Consider the following 8,531-nt stretch of genomic DNA (forward strand, 5'->3'; position numbering starts at 1 on the left):
CCTCGTCCTCCTTGTGTTCAGCTTGCAGTCCTGCCCATCGCCAGGTGTGTAGATGTGCGTGAAGTATAGCAGAGCCCTGCTGACCCTGGCAGAGCTGCTGCACTGCTCGCAGGAAAGCCTCTTGCTGATGTTTTTTAAAACGTGGACTTCCATGCTGAAGCTTTCTCACTGCTCCTTTCAGCTGCGCCCAGACCATACCATTTTGCCCCAGGGACATATCTAAGTGCCTGTTGAATGCTGGCTAATTAGATGGGCGGTTTATGGCCCCTTCAAACTCCATCTCCTGACAATATCACAAGTAGCCAAACAGATTTGGAACAAAAAGTACTTTTGCTACAGGAAGAAAGTTTTTTATATATATTTTCAGGATCTTAGAGTCTCGGCGTTTGTTTCCCTGTCCTATTTTGTCTGAATTAGCATCATTTAGAGAAACGTTTTTCTCCACGTTTAGTACCCCTTCGGGAAGGCTTTTCGGTCCCAATTTACTGCAAAGGCTGGTTTACATGATGCATCTAAATGTCAGTCTTGCCGTGTTTGTACAGTAAAAATACGGTCTCTTGCACCCGTAGGGTAGGAGTGTTTATAATGGCAACTGCAGAATCACCTGGCACATCTTCCCACAGGATGCTGAGTATCCTGTCACTGACAACGTTTCACTATATAACAATTTGGCAATAGAATTGCTATGGATTGTTAAGTCCTCTTTAACGCAGTAAAAAGAAAAGGAGAGACAGTGCAAAGGAAAATACACTGCTGTTTTCTGTCTTTGCCTCTGCACATCCCGTGCTTGTCTTGCGTTAATCAAAAAGAACAGCCTTTCATGTCATAAACTCTTCAGAACTGTCGTTAATACAAGCTCACTGAAATAGAATCTCAAATAAAAGGGGGTTACTATTCCTGGTAATGTTAGCACAGCTAAGCTAGGGTAAAGATAAAGGCACCCACCACTGTATATTTGACCATGGTTTTCTAATTATTCCTTGTGAACAATATCCATTTTCAACAAAGAAGAGCAGATTTAGTCCTGAGAGATTTTTTTTCCATCTTAGTTCAGATGGAGTTGGAGTTGTTTATGCCTCAGCTAAATTCAGCTGTACAACCAGATCATGTTAGTGGTCCCTTCTAGCAACAGGGCAAACACTGAAAAAAATGCAAATCCTGAATTCTCAGTCAGGGTTTAAGACCACCTCTGGTTTTGCAGTAGACAACAGCTAGCTGCTGGTGACAGTAATAGCTTTTCTTACAAACTCACTCCAAATCCCACATATTGAGTCTAATTAAAAAACATTTTTCCAAGTGTTGACTGAACAAATGAAGATGTCAGTAGAAGATGTGGTTTGAAAGTTTACTTACTGAGTGTTTTTTGTTTTCCTGGTTTAGGTATTTGTAGTGTTTGTAATGCTCATCTGCTCAGTATATGTCCTTAAATTCCTTTTTTTCCAGAAAGTTACTCAAGCAAAGATCCTACAAGGAATTTAGGCACCTAAAAACTGCTTTCAATGCAGAGTATTGTCCTTACTACCTGAAGGTACTAAGAGTTTAATAGGGAAAATTTGTCTGATTTTTTTCTTACCCAGATGAACACTTTCTAATTGGTAAGCTTCAGAAAGGCTTGTCCAGCAGAGAATGGAGTGCAGTTACTGTTGTTTACTGGGTTAAGTTGTGCATTTTTAAACAGAAAGGTGTTTTCTGTGATCTGGCACTTGGAAAACAGTGGTTATGACCATGGGAAGTTAGGTGTGACACCTGAGAAAGGGACTGCAAAGCAAGAAGCTGGGCATTGATATGATGTCCTCTGAGGACAACAGTCAAGCCTAGAAGATGGAGTGCAAATTATGGAAAACCATTAGAAAAAGGTTAGTCAGAGAAGAGAAAAATCAGGGGAAATATTAATAGAAATCTGGACACAATGTCAATAGAGGAAAAAAAACCCCAGTGGAACCTGAGAGAAGATGAAAGGAGATGCAAGAGACAGAGATCTACTAAAAAGGTTAATTGAGCTTTATATTGGGTGCTGATGGGAGCTGGAGCACGGGGATTGCCATGTTTTGATTACAGTGTCTGCGTACCGGGCTAAATGGAGAGAACTCGGTTTGGGACACCTGCAGCAGCTGTAAGAGGGTGCATTTCCAAAGGCTGTGAATGGCACAATAGCTGCAGAGTCAGTCTCTCAGGTGGCAACTGCTTACTGTGTCAGCACAGAATACATGAGGAGTGAAAGACCCAAATGATGAAAGTAGTCCTACGAATTACTAACGGGTAAACTGAAAGCAGATAACACAAGCACTTTGCCAATAATATTTCTAATTGGATAAGGAATGCAATATTCCATAGGGTGTTCAGAAAGAGCAGGCAGGCTGCATCTGAAGTAAAGGCTGTCTCATCAAATAATCAAGAAACATAACACGGTATGGAATCCGTGGTTGGGAACAAACAGGAGTGTTTGTTCCATCAAGCTAGAATGACAGGAATGTGACTGAAATGGCACATACCTCATTAGCAAGATCTGAATGATGGAGGGCTGTAGCAAAAATGGGTTTCCAACATTCATATTCAACACACTCCAGTCCTGCTGACTCATGAATTCTGAGCAAGTCATTTCCTTTTCTGGTGCCTCAGTTTTATTTTGGCCCAAGAGGAATGTGCATTTACCATGGAATGATTGAAACTTTCATGTTTCCATAGCACTGCTCTGTGACAAATTGTGAAATTCTTTCTGAAACAGCGATTATTTTAGCTTCAGTAAGAGTTACACTTACATGAGATGCAAACCAGGTATGCTGGGAAGAGGCTTGCAAGTCTTTTGGATAACCATGTCAAACTTACCATTGCAAGACACATGGTAAAACCTGTGACTATGAAACAAGCATGAGAACTTGTGCAGGGTATGCCTCATTCAACTGCACAAAGATCCTTCCTAAAAAACAAGCATTGCATTCTTGCTTAGCCAGGTATTTTTTAATTCTTTCATTCTTTCCCTCCTTTTTATTCTAAAAAACCCTCCAGTACTTATGGATATCAAATCTCTTCACAGTGCACTGAGGTCGGTTTAGCTTAAGTGGTACAGTGCTTGTGATTTTGGCAATTTACCTTCTGACCCTCAGCTGTGCTAATGCTACCTGCCTGTTTGTGGACTTGATGGGGACCAGGCTTCTATCTTAGTGGTGGGGATTTCTGCATGATTTTGAAAAGTGAGAGGCAGGCAACAAGGAGGAAATTCAACAGGTGAAACGAAGCTCCTGAAATTTCATATCCTTTCAGAAATTGTCATCAGCCCACTGAAAAAAAAACTCTGTATTAAATGATAAGCTTGACCTGAGTACTTAGATTTTTAGGATTATGGCTATGGGACTCTAACGAGTCTGCCAGAGCTCCCTCGTGGATAAAGGGGTAACTGCAAGTTAAGGCATATAGAGAATCTGTTAATTTAAAGGTAATTTTTCTGTGTTTGGGGGTTTTGTTTGTTTGTTGTTGGTTTGATTTGTGTGGGGGGGGGGGCTTGGGTTTTTTTCTGTTGCAATTTTTACAGTGTTACAAATTCACTTGCTTTGTTTTGTTTTGGTGTTTTTTTTTTCCCAGTGAATTGTACTTTCATTTAAGAACTGGCTGCTAATCAACCCTATTATTGTACTTCAGGGCATGCCGAAGAGGAGACAAACCTTTTTAAGGTGGTTATAATGAGCTAATTCAGGGCCAGCCTCATACACCCTTGGAGGAAGGAGATTTTCAGAGCTCACTATCAAAAGGTAAGATTTTTGAGATCTGTACTACTGAAACTTCAGTGGCACTATGATAATCATTGCCTGAGGTGAAGTGACTCTGGAAGTTGTCACAATTAACACCTTAATTCACTCTTGAGGCAATACAAAGTTGTGTCTTTTAAGTGTTGTAAGAAATACGGACAAATCCATTCTTAGTTGTCTTCCTGGATTAGCGTTTTAATGCCAGTTTACTTGGCATTTCTGAAGCTGTCCTCGGGCCAGCACAGTAGTTTAGCTATTAATCTGTAAAGAACCACCATTGGCTGCTTGCATTGCACATTTAAGATTGTATTGTAAATGTATGCTTTACATAAGAAAGTTGTCTGTCAGGTTTGCTCAGCTAAGCACGGATGCCTAACTAATTAATTTTGGTTAGATGGAATCCTAGGTAGTATTCTTATTTTGACCAGATCCTTAATGTGGTAATCTTGCTTTGAATGGCTCAGGTTGCTTTGGTTCCACGCAGTCTAGAATCAAGTTAAACTGGGCAGAGTGAAGAACAGAAGGAAACAAAAGGGAGATTAAGTATCAAAGGTTGGCTTCCAAGACTCTTGTTAAATTAGTTTAACGACAAAAAGTTCTGTAGTGTAGCATCAGCTCCCCAGAGTTTGTGGTGGACTGCCATGGAGCAGAACGACTATACAGCAGTGAGTGCAGTGAGGAGAGTGGTTGAAAAGAAGAAAAGCTAACAGTGCAGTTTTCCCTTTTTAAAATCACTCCGTGCATAGTTTTCATAGCATGGTATGTCGGGTCTGGGAGACTGTTGAGTATTTTTAACCAAGAGCGCTGTTTGCCTGCTTCTGGAGGAGAAAGCTGTTATATCACCAGCTCACACCTAGATTACAGAGGAAACTGCTACCTCCAGGTCTGAGAGTCCTTGCTGCTAGGGTTAGAATTCTCATGGGATGAATCCCAATAAAAAAAATGAGCAAGCCTTTCAAAACTAAATATAAGTAATAATCAACCTAACAAGTAATGAATGCTGAATTAATTGCTTGTTGGATCAGTCACAGTTAATTAGAATTCCAGGGAAAGATCAGAAAAAATGACAGCTACTGGTGGAAAACAGCAAGTGTGCCACGAAACGCAGCGTTACACACTTCTGTGGAAGGCGCGGAGGGGAAGCAGTTCATACGACTGAATTAGCTGGCACAAGTGCTATGCAGGAACCTCTCACCTAATATTATAATCCATCTGAAATAGTGACTAACCTGCTTAAAGGGTGTCTGAAAAAAATCTGTAGCCTCCAGACTTACACAGGCTCATGAGCTGAGGAGGTTCAACAAATAGGTATGACTCAGCGCTCATTAACGTGCACCCAAATACATCTGAGCAGATAGGACTGTGACACAGTCTTTTGTTACCTCCTGTATTTGCAGACCGGTTTAAGGTCTGGCCTTCTGAGTAAGTCCAGTAGCAACTGATCTGCAGTAAAGTGAGCAGTGTAGTCCCAAATGGTGCACACATGTTCAGAGCAAAAGAGGATTTTTAATACTATTGAAATACCAATCAAAGTGCTTCAGCAGACACTAGGCAGCTGCAAAACATTTGGGGACAGCTCAGGAATTCCCATGAGCAGAAGTGAGACAGGAAATAGTGAGAACCTGAATAAAATAGCTGAGGAAGACGCCTTTATTTAAAAGAGAGGTGAATTCAAAAGAGGTTCAGCAAATCCCAGTGTAGAAGATGTCAGAGAAAATGATTGAGATCACCTGAAAAGGAGAGGAAGTTCTGTATATGAAAGTGTAAACTTTTTTATTTAAAACCCACAGTCACATCACTGGGAACTCTGCTTTCAAGACAGCAGCTAGTTAGTTGTGATGATGAATGAGTTCAAAGGTAACCACACCTGTGTGCACACATACACATTTACTCATCACATTACATTTAGGGAACGTCATCTTCTAAGCCTGTTTATAGCGATGAGCCAAATTTTGTCTCAGCATGGCACAAACTGCTTATTGCAAAAGGAAGGAATTTAGAGATGTTGTGGCAAACAGAATTTGAACTCCTACTCCAGCAGTTTCATGCTCTGAGACACAGTAGATTTGAGACCAGAAGAAGTTATAAGTGGTCCTTTAAGTATGTTGGTGAAGCCACAGGGTGGGGGAGACCAGTGCAGTTAGAGTGGAAGTACTGAAAAGGAGAGATGTAGTCCTTCCTGCTTCAGAGCTCTGGGAAGCTAAGGAGCATGGCTGTGTTGCTCTCCTTGTGATTTCCTTGGGAGTGCAAGATGCTGCTGGTCATCTTGACCAGCTTCCAGCAACTGTCCAGAACAGCATGCTGCTCTGGCATCCTAATAGCAAGGGCAAGTGGGTCACTTGCCAAGGAACATCCATGATTTGGGATAAATACTTAGCTTTTACCTAAAGAAACAGGCAGGGTGTGTTGGATGGTGCCTTTTAAACAGGAGGGCTGGAAGCTGAAACCAGAACATTCCATAGCAACTGGAGAAAGTTCTGAGGAAAGTGCAGTGGAAGCGGCAGGACCCCTCCCTCCCCCTGCCTAGAGGAGAGACAAAGAACAGGCAAGGAGGGAGCTGAAATGGGAAGCAGGAACCATGTCAGGAGGCTAGGGCTAAAAAAGCAAATTAGTAAGCCACTGAGGGGAAAAGTGCAGAACTGACCAAAGCCACTAGGAAAGATAAGCAAATTCCAGATTCTTTAACTGCTCTCTCTCTCTCTGTATGTGTGTGCAGCCTGGATAGCATGTTTAAGTAGAATCCCTTTCCTCACTGCAGCAAGTACAACTCCTCTGTCTGTGGCACACAGCGCTACAGAACATGAGTGCCGTATTATCTGTGCAGTGCAGTGTGTTTGAGCAGGGTTCGTCAGCATTGCCCCACCACTCAGAGAGCTTCAAATTGCTAAAAATACACATTCCTATCAGGGTGTGTGCATTAACAACACAGCAATAAAAAGCTGCTGCTACTCCTCTGCCTGCAGTGCAAACAGTTCCTACCCAAAGCAGGAGAAGTCTGGTGCACAGGCTGAGGGCACTGCGTGGCCTTAAGTGTTAGCGTAACTTTGAGCTTTGGAAGCTGGAAGCTTGGAGCACTCATTTGCAGATCAGTACTCAGCAAGCTTTTTCAGTTCCACCACTCTTTAATTCAAGTGCTGAGTTGGAGCTCTTGTAAAGCTGCTGATGCTCTCCCATGCGCTGAGAGTTCAGGCTTTCCCACAGAATAGCTGCAGTGAGATATTGGATGGTGAATAGGTCATCCAAGGATTCTTAATTAGGCTTGGTGTTACAAATTTTTTAAAAGTGCCCAGGAACACTATTGAAAGTGTTTAACAAAACAAAGACCTCTTTTGGGAGTGTGTTTGTGTATCAGGCAGGGAGGGGGGAACATTTCTTCCAAAGTAGAGGAAAAAAACCTTCTCTGAGACAGCAAATTTCATCTGAAAGTGAGTAATAGCGCTGCTGAAACAGAACCTCTTCACACGGAGACCTTAAGCACTCCGGGAAGATTCAGCACTAGGACAGTCCAAGCGTGTGGAGCGGTGCAGATAGGGCCTGGGGAAGGCTGACTGCGGGGAGCGGGCAGCCGGCAGCGCTGGAGCATGGGGTGCGCTGTGCGCCGTGGGAAAGCCCGGGCAGCGCGGGGCTCAGCGGGGCAAAGTTTCCCCAACATGGAGGCTGGCACTGGGGGGTGTGCAATTGCCCGTACCTCCCGCAGCCCCCGGCCCGCGGGCATCGTTTCTTTCAACTGCTCCCAAGGGGACGGCATTTTTGCACGGGAAGATCCCCGTTGTACCCCTTCCCTCCCCCACAATGCCTACGCCTCGCTCTTTCAGGCAGGCTGAGAGTTGATCCCAGTGCGGGGGGCGGGGGTGAGAAATGCAATGAAAGACTCGTGGGGGAGGCCAGTTTGCTCTGCAGACCCTGGCTCCTCTGGGATGGGCTCTTCTTAGGCGAGGCAGAGAGGTGGGGGCCACTTGCGCCTCTGCAGCTCCAGGAGGGGTTTACATTGGACGATTGGTGCCTGGGGAGGTGGGGGTAGAATGCCTGCAGCTTCCCCCCCCCCCCCCCCCGTCTCCCCCCCGGGCCCCTCCTCCTCTCTCCGGCGGGAGGGGAACCTGGGGGGCGAGCTGCAGCCCGGATATTTGGGGGAGGGGGCGAGCACAGCTCCGCCACCCCCGTGTGCTGCGGGCGGGGGCCTTCGCTGCCGGCTCGGCATTGGAGGATCGGTGCTGGGGAAGGGGGAGACTGCAGCCCCCAGCCCCCGCGGGCGGGCGGGGTGGGGGCCGGCCTGCTGGCTCTGGCTGCTCTTGCATTGGCGGATGCGGGGAGGGAGGGGGGCAGGAAGCGGGGGGGCAGGGGGGAGCCCGAGTGGCTGAAGGGGGGGGGTCTCTATGAATAGGGTGGGGGTCTTCTCGGCCAAAGAAGAGAGGAAAGTTTGCGGTGCCGGTAGTGCGGGGTGCGGCGAAGCGGGCGGGGCTCGGACGGTAGCCGGCGGCGGCGGCAGCGGCGTTTGGTCGGGGAGCAGCAGCCGGGGGGCCCCCGCTGGATTTTTGTAGGGGGGGTGGTATCGCCCCCCTCCTTCTCCTCCCCCCAGGGGTGAAAGTGCAAGAGGAAGTGCAGCCGCTGCCATCTTTCCTACGCTCCAAACACACAGGGACGGACGGAGCCGGCAGCCCGGAGCCGCAGCCGGCGGAGCCGCCCCCCCTCCCTCCCGGCTCGCTGCAGCCGCGCCGCGCCTGCCCCTGGCCTCCGGCGGCCGCAGCGCCTCGTGGCGGCCGGGCCCGGGCCGAGCTTGCGCTCCGGCGG

General features: G+C 46.4%; 1 long non-coding RNA gene across 1 annotated transcript; it reads left to right on the forward strand.

Moving 5' to 3' along the window:
• Positions 1-3,295: 3,295 nt before the first annotated feature.
• Positions 3,296-8,466, forward strand: LOC135188770 (uncharacterized). Its single transcript, XR_010307828.1, has 3 exons — positions 3,296-3,433; positions 3,637-3,746; positions 8,320-8,466. It is a non-coding gene; the product is annotated as an uncharacterized LOC135188770 (long non-coding RNA).
• The last annotated feature ends 65 nt before the right edge of the window (positions 8,467-8,531 follow it).

Source organism: Pogoniulus pusillus, chromosome 30 (genome assembly GCF_015220805.1).
Source record: "Pogoniulus pusillus isolate bPogPus1 chromosome 30, bPogPus1.pri, whole genome shotgun sequence".
In the NCBI taxonomy this organism is placed as follows: domain Eukaryota; kingdom Metazoa; phylum Chordata; class Aves; order Piciformes; family Lybiidae; genus Pogoniulus; species Pogoniulus pusillus.